General features: G+C 44.4%; 1 protein-coding gene and 1 pseudogene across 1 annotated transcript in view; one reads left to right on the top strand and one right to left on the bottom strand.

Moving 5' to 3' along the window:
- Positions 1 to 27,341, top strand: part of LOC138349739 (uncharacterized) — a 1,021,949-nt gene that overhangs the window by 724,908 nt on the left and 269,700 nt on the right. The window lies entirely within an intron of this gene.
- Positions 16,131 to 16,804, bottom strand: LOC123772846 (motile sperm domain-containing protein 1-like; annotated as a pseudogene).

The raw sequence follows: 27,341 nt of genomic DNA, 5'->3' as shown, positions 1-27,341 counted from the left end.
CCGTTGGAGAGGATCCCCTGTTGGATGTACCTTCAAGAGAAAGGAAGTGTGCAGACGTTCCAGCTGTGGAATCGAGGTGGGAACGTTGTGGTCGCAAGTCCTGGTCGTCAAGGAGAGTTTAAGCCACCCAGAGACATTATCGTGGGCCATGGGAGCGCCCTGATCAGACTGTCAGAGGGAGAGCGCCCTAGACTAGACAATCTGTGGTGAGCACGAGTTTAAGCCAGTTTATAGTGATTACTTGTAGTTGGTCGTATGCCCAGCGACAGTAGCGAATGTTTATTGATAAGTTAGACATGTTTTGGCAAGACAGAAGGCCTAAAATAAGAGTGGAGATGGAGGAACGTCCTGGAAGACGGAGCGACGTCTGTCTCCTCTGAGCGCTGGCAGATAACTGAGGGAGCCCAGCTCCTGGCGGGGTAGCTGCCTTGAGGACCGCCTGGCCGGGCGGAGCATGGACCAGCCCAAACGGGTGAGTCCACACTCTCAGTATGTAGAGAGCAGATAGATGTTGGATGCAAACATAGTGTGGATTATTTCGTCTGTGTGTTTATAAGGAATCATTTTTATTGGCGTGTCAATGGGTTGCAGGTTTGTCTTTGGAAGAAGTTGCCGAGTGGACTTCGAGCCCGTAGAGTGAGTGAGTGGAAGAGACTCAGACTGTTGAAGGAGTAGTGTACTCTGAGGAAGAGTAGCCCACAGTGAAGAGTAGAACCTCGAGCTGTGAGGAGAAGCAGTGAAGAGGAGTGTCACATGCTTCTGTAATGTCAGTGGTGAAGCACCATTGTTGCTCAAGGAAAACTTCATGGTGTAGCAGCCTGGAAGAGCTGCGGAGGATCCTGGTAGATAAATCCAGAAGAACCTGAAGATGTCAGGGTAGTGAACTTCCAGATGTGGACGGGAAGGTCTGGTTGATTACATGTAGGGAGTTGGTAGTGTTTGGTTGTCATTAGCGTGCAAGACGCAGTGAAAGGTGAGTGAGTGTTTGCCATTTTTGTGCCAAGGAGTACTTATACTGAAGTAGTTACAGTCGTAGGCTGGATTACCTGCAGAGACATACATGTGTGTTCTAGGATTGATAGGGTGATCGATTGATCATTGTTGTATATCAAGGAACATTTATACTAATATTTATGTTATTGAATTCATACGCTGGTTTTCCTTGTACATGTTTATAGATATGTATATTCTCTTGCTGATAGTGCAACATTGTGTTATAAGACTTGACCTACTCGAGGTTGGTAGTATTAGGTGGTGAATCAGAAGATAGGATACCACTTGATAAGTAGGTGATAGTTCTGATGGTTTTGGAGTGCAACCTGACTGAAATAGTATAGTGTAGGATTCATTATTACTATTATTTTATGTGTATGTATTGTGTATGTGCTTTGTCCAGTAAATGTATTCAAATTTGCTGGTGTTTGCCCTTGTCCTAGTGAGGCTTCCCAGGAAGTAGGAAAAAAGGTGAGAGAGAGAACCAAGAACCACAGCTGTGGACAGGGTAGAACAGAAAACTAACAAGTCAAAGGGGATTGAGATCATATCACATAAGGAGAGAGTGGGGAGTCACAGCGGCTCGAGTGGGTGTGTGCACGTGACAACGAGGCTAAGTATTGGAGCCACATCCCCTGAAAGTGTGACGTTGAGCCCCTCTCCAAGAGCCAGAAGAGCCCAGGGTGATCTCCTGGTAAAGTATAAGCACTCTACCGAGTGCTTGTGGGTTGGGTTGTCCATAAAGGAGGATCAACGACAACACCACCAACCGCAATACTGTTAAGTGCCTTAGCCCCAAATGGGTATGCCAGATGTGAGAATATCCTTTCGGGTCGACTGTAACCACACACCCAGACTCCATGCAGGGAGGCCAGATGCGTCGAATGAGCAATCCGAAAGGGGGGAGAGGCGAGAACAACCGCCAAAGATCCTGTAGTATAGGAGAATGATAAAGACAAAAGTGGTCTTCCCCTCCACGATGCACCAGAAGTCCTTCTCTCACTGATCGTTCTCTCTGCAACTAGCTTGCAGCGATAAAGCAGGTAGAGGACGGGTCCTCACATCGAATTTGATATTCGGTGATCGGGAATAGGGGCTGGAGCCCGAACCCGCTCAAGTGCCTCTTCAGGACAATTGTTAGTAAGGTAATAAATGGGGGCATTACTGCAAAATGAGGGAATGACATACAGGCCTGTGTAAACAGAATAACACTATTTATTCAATAACTTACTAATACACAACCCCACACTTTATATTAAACCAAGAGTGTCACTTCAAATCTGACAAACACCACTTTGCAGCAGGTTTCCTTGATCCACCACCTGACAGGTGTATAGACAGTCTCGACCCACTGGACGGGTCATCAACAACAATGAACTAACCTGAAAATACTTCGTGTACACTCTTCTCAAATCATCCACGTCACCGACACACTACGTCAACATATGGAAATGCGTATATTATGGAGGGTATGTGGTTGTATTGAGAAAGGCCAATAGTCATAATGTATCAAAAATAGTGGGATAGATAGGCCTGGCCCCCAAGGAACTAAGGTTCCTATTAATGATTCTGTTCTAAATTACAGGTCTGCTGTCTAGTAGCTAACCATCTACACGACTTCAACAGGATGAATTGATACTACATATAAACTAACTTGTTTATTAAACCCTCTAATAACCCCCATATACATTAATACAATTATTTTCTTTACCACTACCTCACGTTAAATGCCTTAGTCCACATAGACAGGATGCAAGGTTTACAATTGCAACTAGGGTAAAGACTACTTGGAAGGACACTAGTAATGGCTCTAGGTAGCCTGGTATCACTTGAACACATGTGGTTTCACTAAAACAGCCTAGAGTAATCTTAGTGATAAAAGCACTAGCTTAGACTACACCAGAATATTAACTAGACAAATTTGCCAGAACATGGACTCTCGGTATTATACTTACCTTATTCAACCTTGATTCTCTAAGATAAGGGAGGAGGAGGGGGAGATCGGAGCCCACGAGGGTAGAAGTGAACACAACAGCCAGACACAGAGACCGAACACAGCCCCCTCCGCTCTCATAAATATGCTGCCGGGAAGCGAGCCTAGCTGATCATACAGCCATAAACATTATAAGTCTTCACCGACATTCATTATTAGTTACTTAAACAGTTCTAAGAATAGCTGATAACTAGTTAAATATTATATTTAATAATCAACAATCTCAGAGTCTGAATGCTCTGTGAGAAACAAGATTCATCTTAAGTCTGGCAAGGAAGACGGAACCAAAGGCACACCTAGGAATTCAGGCTCCATGAATGTAAATGTTATTAATTAAATATCCTTCTCACATGATCCAATCCTATCAATTAAGGTAATTATTTAGAGCTCAATTTGACACCTGGTTTCCAACTAAGAACCCAGGGTTGTAACAGCGTACACAACAATGTCACCAAGACAATCACCACAATAACACACACACAAGTAATTTACGTTACTTTACTCAATGCCACTAAGACATACAACAACACAAGTAAATTACTTTAACAACAATGTCAGACATTAAATCAATTGCGTTAACGTCACGCGGACTACCATCAATCGGATACAATTAACGTGAATTATTTGAGCAATTGTTAAGTAAACACCCACAGTTACATTAATCAGTCACTCGGACAATTTACCAATACTTGCTACAAGTGACATCTGGTCAAGCAAGATAATACAGAACAGCACTCTAAATATATTTACTGAAAGGAAGTAATCTTCCCCAAAGTTGCCCGACTCCACAGTGGTTGCACACTTCCCTGTATTCTCATCTTGATCTTTAATTGATCTTATTTAAATTTCAATATAATAAGTTTATTGAGGTAAAATACACACCAAGGGATGAGGTAACTCATCCCTTTGTGTGTATTTTACCTCATCTTATGATGTGTACTCACCTAGTTGTACTCACCTAGTTGTGTTTGCGGGGGTTGAGCTCTGGCTCTTTGGTCCCGCCTCTCAACCGTCAATCAACAGGTGTACAGATTCCTGAGCCTATCGGGCTCTGTCATATCTACACTTGAAACTGTGTATGGAGTGAGCCTCCACCACATCACCCCCTAATGCATTCCATTTGTCAACCACTCTGACACTAAAAAAGTTCTTTCTAATATCTCTGTGGCTCATTTGGGCACTCAGTTTCCACCTGTGTCCCCTTGTGCGTGTTCCCCTTGTGTTAAATAGACTGTCTTTGTCTACCCTATCAATCCCCTTCAGAATCTTGAATGTGGTGATCATGTCCCCCCTAACTCTTCTGTCTTCCAGCGAAGTGAGGTTTAATTCCCGTAGTCTCTCCTCGTAGCTCGTTCACGCCTCACAGTGGCGGCTTTCATCTGTAGATAGACACACGTGTCCTATTTACTGGACAATGGCGTCTTTTGTGAGTACGGTAAGCGTGGTTTTGCCTCCTTCTGGCCTTGCACGTGTCCGCTTCCCGACACCGTCACCGACTGAGGATGGCGTCGCGTCCCTCCCCCCACGCCGAGTCGACGTTCATTACACAAATTATTGGCATGAACATTAATATTTCTCGCATTTGCGCTTGAAACTCTAAAGACTGGACGGGTTTATTATTTAGAGGAACGAAATATTAGTATTTAACTATTTAAGAATAGTAAAGATACAAGGGAGAGGAATTAATGTCTCCCCATAGCATTCATTGATGACGTTAACACTATCGCGAGGTAGACGGTATAATTCTAACGCTCTATTCGGCTTTTAGTTAGAAAACAATTCGTCTGCAATCAGTTGTCATACAGAATGCTTTAATTATGGAGAATCGTATTTAATTCTCACACAAATTGTATATAATGTGTTTTACTGTAAAGAAATCTGACGCAATACTAGCGTCAGATGACGTGAGAATTCTAGCCTAATGCACAGATGAATTATTAGTACAGGAGAATTCTACGAGTTGTTAATTTTACTTACTACAATATTAATATGATTAGTAATAAGTAATGAGAATACAACAATGCTGTATTCGATGTTGGAAATATCCAACATAACTCCGGGGGGGGATTCCCAGGGTCGCAGTGTACTGTGTTGTACTGACCTATCCCGAAGTGATATTAAGATTAACACATTAGTATGTTAGTAGGTTAGTATGTTAGTACACACATAACGAACGTCCCGGATTTATCAAGGACTTACAAGAATTTGAGTCTTGCTATTTACATGTCAAATGAAACATGTTGTTTGTAGCCTACACAATATTTATAGAATTTAACTCTCCCAATTTAAACTAACAGAATCTACGGTGATGCGATATCCTGGGTCATAGTGACGTGTAAGGTTTCGTTACGTGATATCACATCGTAGTTTCATCACGGTTGTCTCAGTGGGAAGTGAAAGAAATTACTCTTGTTCAGAGTTGTAATAGGCTTGCAGTTTCCCTTAGTGGAAACATGCATGAAATATTGAAACATTAAATGATTAAGTTATCGGTAATCAGGAACGCTCTAAAGCTCACAATAAACTCAACAACTAGGGTCGCAGTGACATGTAATGGTGTATTACGTAGCTGCTGAATCGTAGGTAAACTCAGAATAAGTTCCTAAGAACTGATAACACTATTGTATGATTATACAGTAAAGTATTATTAGTCATTCAAGATCAAGGAGACTATGACACTACAGTAAGGTCACTGTCTAGGGTCGCTGTGACTTGTAACTATTGAGTTACTAGACAATAACATCACGCAGCATCACGATCACCTCAAATTCAAATGAGGAAATTGAATTAAATGTGCACTGCCGTGCAGTAGTCATGCTGACTGATGGTACAAATAATTTGCTAACTAGCTAAATTAGTAGAAAAGTAGAGAACTGAAAAGTTTATTCATTAAAATCAAGGAAAATTCTGAGTCGACAGTGAGATTAGTAGCCTAGTCATTCTGACTTATGAGCTAATTAAATGGCAGCTCATAGGCTTGACACTGTAAACTGGTTAATACGAAATCACCTTTACATGAAATTGAGTTTATTAAATCAGTCTCTATAAGTATAGTCAACTGTAATTAATGGTGAGTACAGATTAGGCTAGTACTCAGTTGACACTACTAAAGTCCCTAAGCCTACCTAAATAAATGGTTTGAATTTCTAACCTACCTAAGTAAGGGACTAAGCTAAACGTGAGCAAAAATGTACACAAATTAACATGGTGAGCAGTATTGAGCTCATTAACAGGTCGAGTTATATTAAACTCTTGAACATGGTGAGCTACAGTGAGCTCGTCAGCAGTGCTGACAGAGTGAGTTACAGGGAACTCGTCAACAGTGTTGACAGGGTGAGCTGCAGTGAGCTCGTCAACAGTGTTGACAGGGTGAGCTGCAGTGAGCTCGTCAGCAGTGCTGACAGGGTGAACTACAGTGAGCTCGTTAGCTAGTGCTAACAGGGTGAGTTGCAGTGAACTCGTCAACAGTGTTGACAGGGTGAGCTGCAGTGAGCTCGTCAGCAGTGCTGACAGGGTGAGCTACAGTGAGCTCGTTAGCAGTGCTAACAGGGTGAGTTACAGTGAACTCGTCAACAGTGTTGACAGGGTGAGCTGCAGTGAGCTCGTCAGCAGTGCTGACAGGGTGAGCTACAGTGAGCTCGTTAGCTAGTGCTAACAGGGTGAGTTACAGTGAACTCGTCAACAGTGTTGACAGGGTGAGCTACAGTGAGCTCGTTAGCAGTGCTAACAGGGTGAGTTGCAGTGAACTCGTCAACAGTGTTGACAGGGTGAGCTGCAGTGAGCTCGTCAGCAGTGCTGACAGGGTGAGCTACAGTGAGCTCGTTAGCAGTGCTAACAGGGTGAGTTGCATTGAACTCGTCAACAGTGTTGACAGGGTGAGCTACATTGAGCTCGTCAGCAGTGCTGACAGGGTGAGCTACATTGAGCTCGTTAACAGTCAACAGGGTGAGTTCAGTGAACTCGAATTAACGAGGTGGAGTTTTGTCATTCAGTTATCATGGCGAGCAATATTAAGCTCGTGCGCATGGTGAACGAGCACTCATATTATTACGTTAATTCTAAGGTGAGCTATGTTAAGCTCATGAAGCATGTTAATTAACAATGCTAATGTTTAACGGTAATGCATTAAACATATTAGTTATCTGGAAATTCACTTACATATTAGTAAGTTGCAAGTTTGTTCGTGTTGCGCTCCTACACTAAATAAGCAGAAACGAAAGAAAAAACAACTCAAACAATTAATGCAAGTATTTATCGCTAACTCTTAGTGCAGAAAACATGGTATTAAGGTTTTCTTGGCAAACCTTTAAGCGCAAGTATAGTGGACCAGTGGTCCTAGTGAATGTTATCACTAAATTCAGGAAATGCCTGTGGCATTAAGTGCTAGATTCTCTAGCCTAACATGATTAATTCCTAGGGAGTACTAGATTCTCTAGCCTAACATTACAATTTAACTAGGAAGACTGAGTGTGGTCAATTACTACTTGTCGAGAATAATTCTAGCTCTGCAGTGAATTCAATGGGTTGGTCGCTGTGACTTGTACTTGTTTGAGTACGGACCATTGATTTTCACTGAGAGCTATGAAACATCTCAGCGAGTATCAATTGCACTACATTCAATCTGAGTTTATTACTCAGCTGTGTTTCTCCTTTTAGCTTGCTGCTGGAGAATCGATTTACTGCTGACTAATTTATTATTGGCAGGCTTAGGCTTGTTCACATTCAGAACTTTACCAGTAAGTAAGTAGCCTCCTGCAGATTGGAGCATATTCATTCCCAATCGTTTAACATGTCCAGTTATGAACTGGTAATAGTAGTCGGCTCCTACTAGTACATCTACATTATTAAGGCGGTCAGACACTAATTTGTTGTCAGCCAATTTAATTTCACGTTCTTGCAGGAAGTGGGCTGTGTACCCCAGACCCCTAATATTTAAGTCTAAAGGTATTTGATCTACAACAATGGCTTGGACAGCCTTGGCTTGACTACCTAGTCGTACAAGCGGTTGAACTACTGTGTATTCATGGGTTCCTCGATTTATCATGGACCCTGACAAGTTTAATTTTACCTGTCCTATTGGTTGTAAATTAAGTGCCTCTGCTGCCCTTTGAGTAATGAAAGTTCTCTGGGAACCTTGATCAAATAATCCACGTATGGTGATCTTGTTTCCTCTGTTCTTCACTTGAAGTTGGGCAGTAGGCAAAGCAGTATCCACTTGAGATGCTTGGGAAGTTACGCTGTACACATCTCGCACCTTGCAGCATTGTACTGGTGTAGATTCTCTACGTCCTATTCTAGGATTGACATAATTAGTCCTAACTAATTTGCACAGTGCAGCATGATGCTTGCCCCTTCTACACCTATTGCAGGTGTTCAGTGGGGTGTCACAGCTGTTAACATTATGTGGTTTGAGACACCTAGTACATTTGTGTAAATGTTTGAGTCGTCTGACTCTTGTGTCTCTATTAGGATAATTAGTACATTTGTACAGAGAATGTTTTTGATTGCAAAACAAGCATATTCCCCATCCTACAGATCGTTTAGGGGTTACCGGTTTAGGTAAAACAGTATTTGCAGGTGGTGATGGTTTTGCTGCTTGCATTTGCTTGTTATTTATTCTCTTGTGAGTACTTGGTGTACTCTGGGGAACCATTAACAGGCTCTTGGGAGTGCTCTTTGGACTATTAGGTCTCTTAGGAGCACCTGTGGAGTTATTAGCAGTGCTCTTTGGACGATTAGGTCTCTTAGGAGCACCTGTGGGACTCTTAGGTCTCACTGATGAATCAGTATTTGACTGATTGTTGTTACATTGAGTATTAGCACCTTGGTTACCTAGTGACAGTGTCACTTTAGGAGTTTCAGGCAAGGAAACTGATGTAGGTACAGTTTTGGTGCATTCAGATTTAGCATTAATTGCTTGGTCTGCTGTATGATTGCTCATATTACGCAAACCTGTAAATATATCCTGCATTGACAGGGTATTACCATTCTGGCATACATATAGTTTATTAAGTGTGTCACCAGACAATTTTCTTTGGATGATAATTTTAGTCATCCACTCAGTAGTTGGGTGATCCACCTCTTTACTGAAAGAATTTATCAGAGTCTCAAGCTGAAAACTAAAAGCTTGTAAAGAGTCATCTGATTGTTCTGGTGAAGATAAATTTAATAATTGGTGCACAAGGTTTATAATAGTCTTCTCATTGTCAGCACTTACTTTAGAAGGCTGTTGTGAGTAATTGTGACCATTACTTGTGTTGCTTAAGGCTTCTTGTTTAGCCTCAGCTTTGATTACAGCTTCGGCTGCTGCTGCAGCATTAGCTTTATCATTTTCTGGTTCAGATTCACTGATCATTCCAGCTTCACTTGTTTCATCTGCAGCTTCACTTGTTTCTCTGGGTTCTGGTGATAAGCTAGTTAATTCAGTAGCATTATGTATCGAACTTATAGAATCCAAGGAACATTGAGAAGTGTGGTCTGAAATTTGATCAGACTCTGTAAACAAATCATCACATGAAGCTGTATTAGATGAAAGGTTAGAAAATGAAGGTTGATCTCCAGTTGTTGATCCTGTATAGTGATCAGCATTGATTAGAGGATTCTCCTCGTCTTGATTTAGCTCAAGTATTTCATCTGAGCTGAGTGTTAGCTTGGATACAGGTCTATTAATGATCTGATCCACCCACTCGGGAATATCTTGCTTCGCAAGCACCTCCTTATATCGGTCTAAACTGGTTTGAACAGAATGTTCATAGTTATCGAGATCAGATTCTGTTAGACGTAAGTGGTCTGAGACAGTATGACCGGCTTGGAGTAAATTCCTGTGGGTCTCGATTACAGTCTTGATGTAGTCATATTTTTGGCTGGCGATCCTTATGGAACTTGCTAGTCTGTAGACGTCACCTGGGTCAGTTTCGACACAGAAATGACATTTCACAAGCAGTTTTCCTAAAGGAGCTTGAAGAGCTGTCAAGAATCTTGCATTCCTTTCTAAAGGATTCATTCTTGCGGTAAATTGAGCCTGATAGGGCTTATGTAGCTAGTGGTATAGCTATAATCTGCTCCTTGATGTAGAGCAGGTATAAGTATTGACAGCCTGATAGGGCTTATGTAGCTAGTGGTATAGCTATAGTGTCTGCTCCTTGATGCAGAGCAGGTATAATTATTGACAGCCTAATATTTCTTGAGGCTGGTTGTAATTTACCTCATTTAGAGGTTAGCTACCTACCTAATAATAAGCAATTAAGATTTGAGTGGTACCTTGGTCTCACTACAGGTGTTCCTCAGCTTAGCTCTTCTGAATCAGCCTCGGATGGGTAGCAGACTTACAGTAACACTCAAAGACATACATAGAAATATGCAATAAAATAATTACACAATAAATGGTTAATCCCACCCTTGATAGGGTCAGCACAAAAGAATAATATATGTGTCACTAACTAGCTCAAGCCTAGTCGTGAGAATTTCTACTTGAGAAACTACAACTATATTTAGTCTGTGCTTGTGCCAAATTCAACACAATCACAGCCTAAATTGCTACCTACTGAAGGTTGGCAAAGATTATATTATGGTGCAGTAATGTGCAAATAATTGTGCTGTATTTTTGGGGTTTTTTGTATTTTATATAATATACACTTGTGTAATTATGTGTATAAGAAATTAAATGAACACAAAAGAATTAATTGTGTTTGGCAAGTATTCTACTGCCGTAAATATTATCTAACTCCTGAATGTACTCCTAATTGTGGAATAAAATGTTATCAGGGTTAGTAATGATTAACTAGTATGAGATCAGTAATTTATATTAGTATACTGGATCCCAAAATGTTAATGATCCACTGACTTGAGTGAATCAATAATTATAACATGGATTCAGGCTATAATGGACAGTCTGCTGACAGCCATATATTGAAACATTGGTATAGCCTAAATGGTTAACACTTAATTGGTGTTAGTGATTAATATAAGGTTATGAGCTGTTGCTCTTGGTGACCTAAAGATTCTACTTCAGTATGAAGTGTAGGTCTAAATGTTGTGGGTAATTAGTTATAACCCACTAAAGCTATGTATAAGGTAGCTGTTAGTGTGATCTAGGCAAACTGTTGTGTTACACTGTTAGTTGACACAATTAATTAAATAGTTAGTCTAGCTTCTATCACACAAGGATTAGTTATTAATGGTTAATAATTTAATTATAAATTTAATGCCTATCCGGTTCGAAGGACCATAATGTGGGATATTTGGGTTTGATTCTGATTAATTAATAATTAAAGTAGTAAATTAAATTACGAAGGACCACCCGCTTTTAAAGTAAAGAGGGAAACTGAGAATTTCAGATCATTAGATAAAATTCTAGAGAAAACCAGTGACTATGGATATGACTAGAAAGTATGATCATAAGAATAATTAATGGGCTGTATTATTAAAACCAAACCTCAAACACCTACATTGGGGGGTTATTACTGGAGGTCAGTACGTCCAGGAATCAGTGTGGTTCGTTCACTAATTCTATTAATAATAATCTAATCCTATAATTAATGTTGAATATAATATTATTCATACAAAGAACATGAATATGAGCATAATAATGAATTACAGTAAATCACACATTATGTTGAAAACATTCTGAATGTATCAAATTGCAATGTTATGAATAAAAGAAATAAGCCTTAGCTGGTAATAGATTCCTTTAGATAACCCTGGCAGTCCTCTTAATCTCCAAGTCTGGTACACCGACGTCTGACACGGTTAACATGGAGAAGACAGCATGAGGAATTCGTCTCTCGAGCTGCAAAATAAATAACTACCAGTAGCAATTGATTTAACTACTCAATTCATATTCAAGATTATTAATATCTACAGATGGAATTCTAATCACCTGTTATTAGGTGTTGTCGTGCCGCGTGACGCGCAATCACCCCGCTATTATTAAACCTGTAAATGATGCATCAAATAAAAGGTACTTAGCTGTGGGCACTGTGTAAGTATTAAGATTGCCGTAATTTCGCATCCCAGGCTCCGGTGAACCTATCCTGGATTGATGTGTTTCAAGCTGGCTGATCACGTGTCGTCAGGAACCAAGTCTAGGGGTCCCTTATTTAACACCAGCACTAGCTGAAGATATTATCTGCAAGGTCGTTCACGCCTCACAGTGGCGGCTTTCATCTGTAGATAGACACACGTTTCCTATTTACTGGACAATGGCGTCTTTTGTGAGTACGGTAAGCGTGGTTTTGCCTCCTTCTGGCCTTGCACGTGTCCGCTTCCCGACACCGTCACCGACTGAGGATGGCGTCGCGTCCCTCCCCCCACGCCGAGTCGACGTTCATTACACAAATTATTGGCATGAACATTAATATTTCTCGCATTTGCGCTTGAAACTCTAAAGACTGGACGGGTTTATTATTTAGAGGAACGAAATATTAGTATTTAACTATTTAAGAATAGTAAAGATACAAGGGAGAGGAATTAATGTCTCCCCATAGCATTCATTGATGACGTTAACACTATCGCGAGGTAGACGGTATAATTCTAACGCTCTATTCGGCTTTTAGTTAGAAAACAATTCGTCTGCAATCAGTTGTCATACAGAATGCTTTAATTATGGAGAATCGTATTTAATTCTCACACAAATTGTATATAATGTGTTTTACTGTAAAGAAATCTGACGCAATACTAGCGTCAGATGACGTGAGAATTCTAGCCTAATGCACAGATGAATTATTAGTACAGGAGAATTCTACGAGTTGTTAATTTTACTTACTACAATATTAATATGATTAGTAATAAGTAATGAGAATACAACAATGCTGTATTCGATGTTGGAAATATCCAACACATACCTCTCAGCTCGGGTACTAGTCTGGTGGCAAACCTTTGAACCTTTTCCAGTTTAGTCTTATCCTTGACTAGATATGGACTCCATGCTGGGGCTGCATACTCCAGGATTGGCCTGACATATGTGGTATACAAAGTTCTGAATGATTCTTTACACAAGTTTCTGAATGCCGTTCGTATGTTGGCCAGCCTGGCATATGCCGCTGATGTTATCCGCTTGATATGTGCTGCAGGAGACAGGTCTGGCGTGATATCAACCCCCAAGTCTTTTTCCTTCTCTGACTCCTGAAGAATTTCCTCTCCCAGATGATACCTTGTATCTGGCCTCCTGCTCCCTACACCTATCTTCATTACATTACATTTGGTTGGGTTAAACTCTAACAACCATTTGTTCGACCATTCCTTCAGCTTGTCTAGGTCTTCTTGAAGCCTCAAACAGTCCTCTTCTGTTTTAATCCTTCTCATAATTTTAGCATCGTCCGCAAACATTGAGAGAAATGAATCGATACCCTCCGGGAGATCATTTACATATATCAGAAACAAGATAGGACCGAGTACAGAGCCCTGTGGGACTCCACTGGTGACTTCACGCCAATCGGAGGTCTCACCCCTCACCGTAACTCTCTGCTTCCTATTGCTTAGATACTCCCTTATCCACTGGAGCACCTTACCAGCTACACCTGCCTGTCTCTCCAGCTTATGTACCAGCCTCTTATGCGGTACTGTGTCAAAGGCTTTCCGACAATCCAAGAAAATGCAGTCCGCCCAGCCCTCTCTTTCTTGCTTAATCTGTGTCACCTGATCGTAGAATTCTATCAAGCCTGTAAGGCAAGATTTACCCTCCCTGAATCCATGTTGGCGATTTGTCACGAAGTCCCTTCTCTCCAGATGTGTTACCAGGTTTTTTCTCACGATCTTCTCCATCACCTTGCATGGTATACAAGTCAAGGACACTGGCCTGTAGTTCAGTGCCTCTTGTCTGTCGCCCTTTTTGTATATTGGGACCACATTCGCCGTCTTCCATATTTCTGGTAGGTCTCCCGTCTCTAGTGATTTACTATACACTATGGAGAGTGGCAAGCAAAGTGCCTCTGCACACTCTTTCAGTACCCATGGTGAGATCCCATCTGGACCAACCGCCTTTCTAACATCCAGATCCAGCAGGTGTCTCTTGACCTCCTCTCTCGTAATTTCGAACTCCTCCAAGGCCGCCTGGTTTACCTCCCTTTCTTCTAGCACAGTGACCTCACCCTGTTCTATTGTGAAGACCTCCTGGAACCTCTTGTTGAGTTCCTCACACACCTCTGTCATTCTCTGTATACCTGTCCTCGCCTGTTCTAAGTTTCAATACCTGTTCTTTCACTGTTGTTTTCCTTCTGATGTGACTGTGGAGTAGCTTTGGTTCGGTCTTGGCTTTGTTTGCTATATCATTTTCAAAATTTTTCTCTGCTTCTCTTCTCACCCTGACGTACTCATTCCTGGTTCTCTGGTATCTCTCCCTGCTTTCTGGTGTTCTGTTATTCCGGAAGTTCCTCCACGCCATTTTGTTCAGTTTCTTCGCTTCCATACATGCCCTATTATACCATGGATTCTTATGTTGCTTCTCGGATTTTTCCCTTTGGGCCGGGATGAACCTGTTTACTGCCTCCTGACACTTTTGGGTAACATAGTCCATCATACCCTGTACAGACTTGTCTCTGAGGTCTGTGTCCCAAGGTATTTCACTTAGGAAACTTCTCATCTGTTCATAATTCCCCTTTCGGTATGCCAGCCTTTTGATTCCTAGTTCTTTTTGGGGGGAGATAAGTCCTAGCTCTACCAGGTACTCAAAGTTCAATACACTGTGGTCACTCATTCCCAAGGGCGCTTCCATCTTAACTTCCCTTATATCCCATTCATTTAGGGTAAATATCAAATCAAGCATTGCTGGTTCATCTTCTCCTCTCATTCTTGTTGGCTCTTTGGTATGCTGGCTTAGAAAGTTTCTTGTTGCCACGTCCAGCAGCTTAGCTCTCCATGTTTCTGGTCCTCCATGCGGGTCTCTGTTCTTCCAATCTATCTTCCCATGGTTGAAGTCTCCCATAATTAGTAGTCCAGATCCATTCCTGCTAGCAACAGAAGCTGCTCTTTCTATTATGTTAATGGTGGCCATGTTGTTTCTATCATATTCCTGTCTAGGTCTTCTGTCATTTGGTGGTGGATTATATATGACTGCGACTATAATTTTTTTCCCCTCCATTTGTTACAGTACCTGCTATGTAGTCACTGAAACCTTCACAGCCCTGAATATCCATCTCCTCAAAATCCCAGCCTTTTCTTACCAGCAGAGCTACACCACCCCCACCTCTTCCTTCCCTCTCTTTCCGCATAACATAATAGTCCTGTGGGAACACTGCATTTGTTATTGTTTTCGTGATCTTTGTTTCTGTGAGGGCTATTATGTCTGGGTTTTCCTCTAGTACCAGTTCTCCAAGCTCATTTGCTTTATTTGTAATTCCATCTATGTTAGTGTACATCGCTTTGAGGCTCACTTTCTTCTGTCCCTTCTCAAATCGCCTCCTTGGTGAGTTCTGCTGGTGGGGGAGGCTGTTCCATGGGTGTGAGGACCTGTGAGGTGGGTAACAGGATCTCAGAGGATACTGGAATGAGGGGCGGGGGATCCAGTGAAGGGGGAGGGACAGGGAGGGTATGGGGTGAAAGGGGAGGGAGGACGGGAAGGAAAGGGGGGGAGGGAGGACTCGGGAGGAGGGGAGGGGTAGAAGGGTGGGGATTGGGTGTGGGGGGAGGGAGATTTGGCTGAACTTTTGAGTGGGGGCAGGGAGGGTTTGGGGTAGGGGGGTTTTCTATGCAGAGGAGGGAGGCGGGGTTGTCCTCCCTTCTGGTGTTACTGGGTAGCTGGTTGTGGGTTCCCCCCTCGCCTCTGGGGGTGTTGTGTTGGGAGCTGTGACTTCCTGGTTTTCCCCTCTCGCCCTGCGCCTCTTCCTTGCTTCTGCCGCCACGGCTCTCTCCTTCCTTGTCATGTATCGCTGGAGGAGTACATTTTTTAATTTTCCCACGTTTTTCAGGGAGCTCTTCCTTGATAGGATCCTCTCCTTTGTGTTCTCGTTTGCAAACACTATCTTTATCATTCGGTCTCGGTCTTTGTTGTACCGGCCTAGCCTAATAATGTGTGTAATAATTCACATGATCTATCCACTGACGCTTTCTTTAGATATACTCATACATAAAGGCATTTAGTACGGCATCATTTTAAAATGACCCGGTATCACTGCAATCTTCTATTCCCCAGGATTTCCATCCGCAGAAATCATCCTGCTCTTAAGATAGCATATGTCAAGGAGACCTAGGACATACGCTAATACAGTTTTGATGTTTGAGTTCAGGTGCATGTAGGATGGAATTCGATTCAGTCTGGTCACCCTCAGTGGACACCAGTAACCCACAAAGGCAAATGGTAGCAGCAGCAACTAACACCAGGCTTGGACCAGCATTCCCTTGATCGGCTCCAAGCGGATGTTGGTGCAGTGGGAGAAAATTTGTCTGTAGCTCTTCCCCCCCCCTCCCTCCCTACCAGAGCGTGTGGGAGCATGGACGGACTGAAAGTGGTCACCATCAGGCCCACTACAGGGCTCTGGTACAACACTCGGTAACACAGCTGGGACATCCTTCTTTTCCAATTCCTTTTTCTTTCCATCTTCACAGATTTGGATGCAAATTTTATCCCTTTGACTTGTCTCGTTTAACGAAAGATTTGTTCTTAATGATGTCTATTGAACATTTTGAACGACCAATGCCCTTTGGACTATGCACGTTGAAACATGATAGGTTATTACACAGCACCGAGTAGGAGATACAAAACTCATAAGGGTTGTACAAGGTCACAATTGGCTTGTGAGTACTGTGATCAGCAGCGTAAAAAGCAAGCGATGGGGGAAAGACGAAAACTGGGACTCTGCTATCCAGCCCACTAGGTTGCATCATCACCTTTTTCTTTGTTCCTGGAGACTTCTGTAAGCTTCCTTAATTACATCTGCTTTGTCCGCTGCTTCTAACAGTGTTTTTATTCCTGCTTCTTGAACCTTAAACCTGGTGTCTGGAGTCACCATCTCCAAGAATTTTTCCATTAACATCAATTGTTTTAAGTCTTCGACCCCCCTCTCCGCTCAGCTCGTTGATGCCATGAGAGAGGCTTAGTGGGCGGCTGCTGGAGTGTGATGCTCCTTGGGACAGTCCTCTGTCCTTTTCTAGCCTTGTGCTCCTGCTGCCGTCCTCTCCAATTGTGCTGAGCACCTTTTCCTTCTGTTTCGTTTTTCTCCCCCCTCTTCTCCTATCTGCTTGTCATTTCCTGCCGACCTTTTGCTTGTTTTGGATATTCCTTTGGACTTCTTCTATTTTGACACCCGGGTGCTTGAGGAGGCATACTCCTGCACCCGTAGAACTGTAGTACCCGAGGTCTTGAGCGACGGGAACCTTTTATTGTCAATCCCCCTTTCGTCGCTGAACCCGATCTCGACGGACTGACAATTCTTGAGGTGGCGTTTGTGGGGCGTATACTCACGACGCGCCCCTAGGGGGCCCCGTCATGATCGGCGATAGCTTCCTGTTGGGTGTCCTGCTTCTAATTGTGGCTCGGTGGTGGGTATGGGGGCACATTCGTGGATGAATTTTTCTCTTCGTCTCTATGTCGATAAATGTTTCTGTTGTACCCTCTCAGGCTCGTGGGGTGGGCGACCAAGCCCCCGAGTCGGTCTGTATTGGAAGACCAAGCTCTGTAGCTCCCGCTGCTTTGGGCCCCGACCTTGCTCCTCCTTTGACCGTCCTGACTTCTTCCCCCAGCTCCCCTCCCTCCTCTGTGGTTGGGTCGAGCCTCCAGCCCCCAGTGGTGACCATTTCGTCCCCTGGTGCGGCTAAGTCTCTCGTTGTGACTACTGCGCCTTTTGACCTCTCTCTCTCTCTGGGGGTTCTCAACGCCGTTCGCGCCCCGGCCGCACTCGCTCGATTCCTTCCCGTACCGACGCGTATCAGGCCTTGTTTGGTCCCGATTCATGGACCAAATACTTTGATCTCCTCCCTCTTGATTCTGCGCCTCCTGACGATTTCTCCCTCCATCGGCATCTTGTTGATTCCGTGGATGCGTCTGTTACCTTCAAACCCACTCGTCTCGGTACACGTGTCGTTGCTGCTGCTTCTCAAGATGCAGCTTCCTGCTTGGCAACCTTGTCTTGCCTTGGTGAGATCCCTGTTTGGGTCTCCAAGAACGTTCAGATGAAAGCCAGTGTTGGCACTATTCTCCTCCCGCCCCATGTTGCAACCGGTGTTCGGAATCTGCAGGATTGCCACGATGATATTCGGCATATCCTTGACCCCCAAGGCCATTCTGTCCTCCAGGTTGACTCGTTTACTCGTCCCCCTCGTGGTCGTTACCGTCAACCCCTTCGTGTTGTGAAGATCACCTTTCGTGGTAGGACCCTTCCATCCTCTGTCATTCTTGCTGGTGCTAGGTGCTCTGTCCAGGAGTATATTCCTTCCCCTCGGCTTTGTAACAAGTGCTGGAGGTTTGGGCATGGTGCCCTCCGCTGCTCTGGGACTCACTCTCTCTGTCCTTTGTGTTAGGGTGAAGGTCACTCTAAGTCGGAGTGCACTTCTCTCCAAGCTCGCTGCCTCAACTGCGGTGAGGCCCATCCTACCTTCTCCCGTGCCTGTATCCATTACAAGCTTGAGGCGGCCGTCCTAAACTTGAAGCAACGGGAGCGTTTATCTTTTCTTGAGGCGAGGCGCCAGGTTCTCCGGCTCCCGCCTTATGCTAACGTCTCTTATGCTCGCATGTTGCGCTCTTCCTCTCCTCGTCCTTCCCTCCTTCCTCAGATTCACAACCGTTTCCGGGCCTTGGACCCTGATACGCCCACTGCCCCCTCCTCTGTTCCTTTGAGTTCTGTCCCGAAGGATCCCCCCTCCTGGTCCTGTCTGGGCTTCCCCTTCTTTCTACCCGGTCTGTCGTGTCACCTGTGTCTTCTTCCTCGTCTCCCTCCGATCCTCCTTCCCATCCTCTTCCTCCATCTATTGGCTCTCCCCGCCGCCTATTGGTGCGGGCGGATGTCCATCGCTCTCCTACCGGTTGTTGTGAGTGCTCTCGTTCAGCTTCTCCTGTTGAGACACTGGAATCCGTTGCCCGGTATGTAGTTGCTGGGACACTGGTCTCCTTAAGTCAGAAGCGTAAGCCTGACTCCTCTCCTTCCTCCTCCCCAGCAGGTAAGAAGGCTTCGCTTTCTTCCTCAGCCCCTACTTCTGGTTCTGTTGCTCCTTCCCCTCTCAGTTCAGTGATTGCGCCCCCTGTTCCTGCTATGGAGGTTTCTTTGGCCCCTGCTTCCCTTTCGGTTGCTGCTCTTGTTGAGGTGCTCTCCCCTCTTTCTACTCCCCCTCTTCCTGCTGCTGTCCTTGACTGCTCCTCTCTGTTGTCTCCTCCTCTTCCTCCTCCTCCAGACCCCGCCCGCCCACCTCTGGTCTGTTCTCCCGCTTCCTTCCCTCCGTCTTTGCTCGGTTTACCCATGCCCCCTAACCCTGACTTTGCTGACCCTGATCCCGACCCTGATATTCATTAACGTGCTGTGTTGCTCTTTTGCCTATGTTTCTTCCTTGTTCTCTGTTGTTGTCCTTTCCCTTCTCGTCGATGTCTATTCTTCAATGGAACGTTCGAGGTTATTATGCCAATTTCCTCGAACTCCATCTTCTGATTTCGCGGTTTTCGCCCCTTTGTGTATGTCTCCAGGAGCCGGTGCTTGGTGCTTGTCCTTGTCGTTTTCGTGGCTATTCCTTTCTCTCCCCCCCCCCTCCAGCCGTTGCTGGGGCTCCTAATTCTTCTGCTCTCTTCATTCGTGCTGATGTTCCCTTTGTTCCTTTACCTTTTCCTTTGCCTCTCCATTGTTCTGCTGCTCGTATCTTTGTGGGGAAATGGTGCACAGTTTTCCATTTATCTCCCTCCGAGTGTCCCGCTTTCTCTTCCTGATTTGAAACACCTCTTGGACTCCTTGCCGGAGCCTGTGCTCCTGCTGGATGACTTCAATTCTCGTCATTCTCTTTGGGGTGATGTTCTGACGAATACCCGGGGTTGCCTTCTCTAGCCGTTTCTCCTCTCTTCTTCCCTGTCTCTTCTGAATTCTGGTGAGCCCACTCACTTGGTCTCTCGGACTCGCACCTTTTCATGTCTTGATCTTTCTCTCTGCTCTTCTTCTCTTTACTTAGATTTCACGTGGCAGGTTCTTGACCTCCATGGCAGTGACCATTTCGCCATCCTTGTTTCCTTTTTCTCTTTTCGCCCTTCCCTCTCCTTCCCTAGGTGGCAGTTTGCTAAGGCGGACTGGAACCTATTTACCCTCAGTGCTGCTCTCTCTGACATCTCCCTTCTGCGTCTCCCTCTTGCTCTCCTCTTTTTTCATGAGTCTTCAACGCTGCCCTCCGCTCTATTCCTCGCTCTTCCTCTCGGGGTCTGCGGAAGTGCGTTCCCTGGTGGAATGAGGACTGTGCTTGGGCTGTCCGCTGTAAGCGTGCAGCCTGGAAGAGGCACCGCCGTCGGCAGACGGCCGATTCTTTTCTTTTCTTTTCTTTCGGAAAGTGATTGCGGTGGCCTGTAGGGCCATCCGTACGGCTAAACGTGAATGTTGGGCATCTTATGTCTCGACAATTACGTCCGAAACTCCTCTGCCCCAGATCTGGAAGCGTATCCGCAAGATAGCGGGCAAGTTCGTTCCCGATGTTTCACCGGTCCTTCACCTCCATGATACTCTTGTGGCGGACCTGTTGCAGGTCGCTTCCGAACTGGGTCCACTTTTCTTCTGTTAGCTTTGGTCTTCATCTTCCCCAATCTTTCCTTCTTCATAAACCAGTCCTTGAGTCTCGTCCTTTAGATTTCTGCACTCGTCTTCAGCTTCCCTATAATGATCCCTTCTCTCTCTCTGAACTTCGTTCTGCCCTGGCCCTCTGTGGTTCTACGGCAGCCGGCTCCGATGGTATTCATTATGACATGCTTCGCCATCTCCCTCCGTGCACGTCTCAGTATTTACTGGGTCTGTATAATCGGATCTAGGAGTCATCGTCAGTCAGAGGACTGGCTCGATGCCATTACCCTCCCTGTTCGCAAACCGGGGTCTCTAGGTACTTCCCTTAAGGACTTTCGCCCTATTGCCCTCACAAGTTGTCTGCAAGCTCTTTGAACGTATGGTTAACGTTCGTCTGATGTGGTTCCTGGAACACCATCACCACCTCTCCCCTTCTCAATTTGGTTTCCGTAAGTCCTGCAGCACGACAGATGTCCTGGTGAACTTGGAGGTCTATATTCGTACTGCTTTTGCTGCGGAGACCTCCGTTGTTGCCGTCCTTCTTGACCTGGAAAAGGCTTCAACTCAACTTCATTCTTTTGACCTTCGTGGTCATCTCCCTCTCTCCACAGCTTCCTCTCGTCATTCCTTTCGGGTGCGCCTTGGTACCGCTCTCTGCCTCTTTTCTGCAATACGAAGGTGTGCCCCAGGGTAGTGTTCTGAGCACTACTCATTTCTGGTTGCCCTCAATGGTCTTCTTTCGTCTCTTCCTTCAGGTGTCTTCTCCGCTCCCTATGTCGATGATCTTGCCCTTTGCTGTCAGGGTGATGATTCGCCTCGCCTTCAGCGCCGGCTTCAACTTGCAATTGATGCCATGTTGTCTTGGGCCACCGATCATGGCTTCAAGTTCTCTACTTCAAAGACTTGTGCCATGACTTTTACGCGGAAACGGGTCGCTCTTCGTCCCTCTGTCACTTTAAGGTTATCTCTTTGAGTACAAAGATTCCGCAAAGCTTTTGGGGTTTTTCCTTGACACTCGTTTGTCTTGGTCTCCCCATATCTCTTGCCTCCATGTTGAGTGCTCTAAGGCCCTTGTCCTTCTTCGAGTCTTGTCCCATACTTCTTGGGGAGGGGGGGGGAGGGGGCAAATAGGCGCACTCTCCTGGCTTTACATTCCTCTCTCGTCCTGTCTAAGCTCGATTGTGGTTGCCCTGCTTACTTTGCTTCTCCTTCTACTCTTCGCCGTCTTGATGCTTTGCACCATACTGGGTTGCGCCTCAGTTCTGGTGCCTTTCGTTCGACTTCAGTCCTTAGCTTGTATGTTGACACTGGCTTCCTGTCTCTCCAGGACCGCCGTGATCGCTACTGTCTTCGCTATCTTGCACGGTCCTTGCAACATCCTTCCTCTCGCCTCTGTCGTGCTTTGACTTTTACCCCTCCTTGGGTTCCTGTTACTCTTCACCACCTCCCTCTTTCTGTCCGGTTATCTCGCCTACAGGATTCTCTTTTCGTTCGTATTTCTAATGTTTCTCCTCCTCGTGTTTCTTCTTTGCCCACGTGGAGAGTCCCTCTTCCGCGGTTTTGTACGTCCCTGACCCGTATCGCTTAAGCTTTTACCCCTCCTACGGTTCTAAGATGCCTTTTCTTCTCACTCCCGCTCCGTTTCTGGCTTCACCGATGGGTCTAAGTCTGTGGACGGTGTTGGCTACTCTGTTGTTTTTCCTGATCGCACTTATATGTGTCGCTTACCTCCGGACACTAGCATCTTTACAGCGGAGCTTTATGCTATTCTCTATGCTCTTCGTCTCCTGCTTTCTCATTGTCAGTCTTCCTTTGTAGTTTTTGTAGTTGTTGTTGACTCTCGTAGTGCCCTCGTGGCTCTCGGGTCTTTTAATCCGGTCCATCCAGTAGTTGTCGAGATCCAGCATTGCCCGTTTCTTGTTCACAGTAAATTTAAGTCTGTTGAGTTTTGTTGGGCTCTCAGCCATATTGGTGTGTCTTTAAATGAGCGTGCGGATGCTGCCACCAAGGAAGCCGTCTGCTCTTGTCCCATCTCTCGTAAAGGTATTCCATATTCTGACTTTTACCCGGTTATCCATTCCTCCGTCCTTACCCGTTGGCAGGCTTCTTGGTCGTCTGTTACTGGTAACAAACTACATACTCTTAGATGTTGTGTTTCCCTACCACCGTAACCGGCGATAGGAAACAGCTCTGGCGAGGTTGCGTATTGGCCATACTCGCTTAACCCATGGTCACTTGATGGAGCGCCGCCCAGTTCCATATTGTCCTAGTTGCATTGTCCCTCTTACGGTCGTGCATGTCCTGACTTCCAGGACGAGCGTATGTCTTGCTTTGCGACCGCCCCTCGCGGTCACCTGTCCCTCAATAGAATTCTTAGTGACTCGGATACTTTTGATATCGTTCACCTTGTGCGTTTTTGTTCTCGTATTTGCATCCTTGGTGATATTTAACGCCCTCTGATTATTCTGCGCATTTGATGGTGCTACATAGCCTTCCTGGTTTGGTGCCTTCTTTTGATAATTACTTACTTCCTTTAAGTCTTCGAAAGATTCTACCTTTTCGGAACCCATCCATCTTTAGAATCTACGTTCCAAATCTCTGTCTGTTTCAGCATATGTGCTCCTCTGTGTCTTTACCATTTCTCTGAACCGCTTCAGGTGTCGGTAGAAATGATCTTGATACGCTGTTTTTCAGTCCAGTAATTTTTACAATCTTTTAGAGAGCTGGGTATAGGCCTCTCTCGCCGCCCCAGTCAATCTTATTTGCACCAATTGGGTCCAATCTCCTCTGGCCATTGCTTTAGTTTAGCAACTTTCTCAAAATGCTCAAAAAAAAGACTTGGATTCTTCTGGACAAAATTGCGGAACCTCCTTTTCACGTGCCTTGTGATCATATGCTGCACGCATAGGTATGCTCTCAGAGTGTACCTCTTGCCCTCGCCTCTGAGCAGCCACAAATTTATTTGCTTCGTTTTCTCCTTTTCTAATTCTACACGCGTTTTTTGCTCACTCTCAAGTCGCAATTTCTCTTGCTCAAGTTTCATTTTCTCTAACTGAAACTGTCTCTCTTCCCTGGAGATTTGAGCTTCAAGTCTCAAACGTTCCAGTTCATATTCTATATTTCCACTACTATGTGACGTATTAGAAGATACTTCCTCAGTATCTGGTTCCCCACTTTCCTTTGCACTCACATCTAATCCTACCTCTCCTACGTCTTCGCGTCGAGACTTTACTTTATTTCCAAGTTCTTGTCTCATATAGACCACTTTAGTCGACACTAATTCTATCTCAGTGTTCGGCGATTTGCTTCAGCTGTTCTTTTGTACAGCTCTTTCAAATCAATGGGTCCTCTTGTTATAAATTCTTGGACACGATCCATGATGAAAACTTTATCTGGCTGGATACCTAGATGACTAGCAATGGGTGCTACAAGTATACACAGTGTCTTGCTCAAAACTCTCCTGGACAGGCCCAATGTGTGTTGGGATCGAACTGTCGAAAACCCAACACATTTAAAATAAGTTTGTTCCGAGTGTTTTTCTTATGCTTTGTAATACAACGGGGTACATTAATTTTTTCAGGTGTCAGCCTCAGCGTGACCTATTGTCAGGTGTGACACGTGGTGCTGAGGTCTGACAAAGGACTAGAAATAGTTTTGGAAAAGACTGCATCATGGATATATTCGGCTATATCACGAAATACATAAGAGTACATTATATACAATATAATACATGTATACATGTTAAGGCACTGTACATAATATGTACAGTTATATATACAACTTGAGATACTATGACTATGAGAAAGTCGTCACTCATCCGGTGATTCCTCTCACTTAAGGATCATCCACTTTTCCGGAATTAGTACCACTATCGGGAAACTGCGTGTTACCTCAACGCCGACCTCTATATATCAAAGACGGTGACTTCCACAACTTCAAAGACGTCTACCATGCCGCTAGGTCCTCGCGTCCTTTTCCTTGGTGAGGGTGGAGCATACTGTAACAGTTGGGTTTAGCCACACACACACACACGCGCACGCGCGCGCGCGCGCGCACGTACGTGACGACTGGATGTCGACGCGATGGAGGGGAGTAGATTTCTGTTCAGTTCATTCTCCGACCAGCACTCATTGCCTCGTCCGGTGATTTTGATTGGCTAACAAATTCCCGCCACCGGACGAGCCACACCGTGCTGACCGTTAACGACCTTCACGGTCGTTAACTTTGTTCTTCCTGTAATATTGAAAGTATTACTATTAATATAAGTGCCTTTTTTTATGCGACGCAATAACACGATAAAGCATTCCATAACAAGTTGTGCTTGCAGGGGTTGAGCTTTGTCTCCTGTCTAGTCAAATATATTGACTATAATGTTGCACAACATCAAACTCAAAACCAATCTTGCAATTGCATTTATGCTTAGATGAATTGACTATTCTGACTAATTTTACTTCTCATGGCACCAAGTTTAGTGATACGTACTGCTTTGAACACTGTAACCTTTATTTTCATGAACATTTACATATTACACAGGAGGCCTGATAGCTGAGTGGAGAGCGCTCTGATTCATAATCCTAGGATCCAGGTTCGATCCCTGTTGATGGCAGAAACAATTGGTAAGAGTTTCCTTCACCCTGATTCGCCTGTTACTTAGCAGTAAACAGGAACCTGGGAGTTAGACAGCTGTTATCGGTTACTTCCTGGTGGGGTGGGTGTACTTACCTATTTGTTCTCGCTTATTTGTGTTTGCTGGGGTTGAGCTTTGGCTCGGCATAGTTTTAAATCTGTCATTACCGACTTAGGGAAGAAGACTTTGAATTCACTTGTAATTTAGTTATTTCCAGTCTTGGAGAATACTTCTTTATCCTATTCGTTGTCCAGACTGGTGTTTTAATGATACGTGTTATGGATAAGTAATAAGCAGGTGATGTGGCAAATGTCCCATTTTCTCTGAGAAGCCATGAAACTCATTTTATTTTAATGATTATCCTCTTAGAAAAATTAGTGGTTAGTATGGTCAGTATTTTCCTAACAACCGCATTTGCTTGGTTCACTGTGTGTGTTAGTATTTAGTGTCGGAATTTCCGACATATTCCGCGGAGGAAGGCGAGGGGAAGGAACATGGGTCGGAGTTCACTGTTTAAGACTAGCGTATTGCTTTCCTTCAGAATTATAGTATTGTTTAAGATTTATTTTGAACTGTTGTGCATCAGTCCCTTCAGGACAGTGGGGTGGGAAGTCTCTGAACGACTTCATTTCCTGCTAGCTACAAGGGGAAATAGTTTTTCTAAGGTTTTGAGACTAGAAAAACCTCTGCACTTAATTTTCAATATTCTCAAGATACCCTGGCCGTCTGGATAGAGAGCGACTATACCGCCTAGAGGCTATTCTATAAGTGGCTGTCACTATCATCCAGAATATCACCACCAGATTTTAAGCATTTTTAATGTAAGGGTTGTTTGCTTATACTCCTCCCCCCCCCCCTCCACGCTCAGCTCGTTGATGCCGTGTGAGGGGCTTAGTGGGCGGCTGCCGGAGTGTGATGCTCCTTGGGGCAGTCCTCTGTCCTTTTGTAGCCTTGTGCTCCTGCTGCCGTCCTCTCCAATTGTGCTGAGCACCTTTTCCTTTGCCTTCTGTTTTGTTTTTCTCCCCCCTCTTCTCCTATCTGTTTGCCGTTTCCTGCCGACCTTTTGCTTGTTTTGGTTATTCCTTTGGACTTCTATGTTGACGCCCGGGTGCTTGAGGAGGCATACTCTTGCACCCATAGAACTGTAGTACCCGACGTAGAGAGAGAGGTGAACCTTTTATTGTCAATCCCCCTTTTGTCACCGAACCCGATCTCTATGGACTGTCGGTTCTTAATACTTAGACGTATTGCCACTGCCCATCCTCGACCGAAATATATTAGTGTAAAATAATTGGTATCCTCTATTAAACTGATAATTGTTCCGTGTTTTCTTCCTACATTGGCCTTTGTTAGTGGTTTCATTTATTGTTGTATCTCGTAAACTCAAGCCCAGATTCGTTCTGAATACATTATTTCAACCAACTGTATATCACTAGCCTCATGAAATTAACTTCATACAATCTATTTTTCTCCACCTAGACCCTTGAGGTGTACCAGTTGGGTTGTACTGGAAACTGGCAACCCTTGGCCATAAACGCACTAGACAAGCCTGCCTATCATATACAACTCGTAACCTCAAATTAAGTTCCTAACCACAAATCATCACTACAACACTCCACACCCGGTTAGTCTCCCATACAATACTCTCACATTGCAGACTCGACTGGAGTCAACAAGATCACATCGGGTCCCCACATTAGGCTGGTGTCTGTCACTGCCACAAGCAGATAAGTAGTAGTACTTGATGAAACCGCGGCTTCCACAAGACTGCCCTCCAGCTGGTCATTGCATTTACCATCACACCCAGCATCCCAAGGACTTTATAATTACATTCAATGTATATCTATTTGTTCCAAGAACTTTGGATCAACCTTAGGGGGCATATCATTGTAAAATTAAAAGTGGTTCAATTTGCTTATAAATTTATTTATGAAATGGTTGTAGAAAGGGCTGCAGCTGGTCCAAGTTTCACCATCACACCCTAAACAGAAAAGGAGAAAGAAAATACACAACGAATTATGCAACGAATTTTCAAATAGTTTCAGGGAACACATGTCAA

The sequence above is a fragment of the Procambarus clarkii genome, chromosome 12 (assembly GCF_040958095.1).
Source record: "Procambarus clarkii isolate CNS0578487 chromosome 12, FALCON_Pclarkii_2.0, whole genome shotgun sequence".
Classification (NCBI taxonomy): Eukaryota; Metazoa; Arthropoda; class Malacostraca; order Decapoda; family Cambaridae; genus Procambarus; species Procambarus clarkii.
This window is presented reverse-complemented; position numbering and strand designations above follow the sequence as displayed.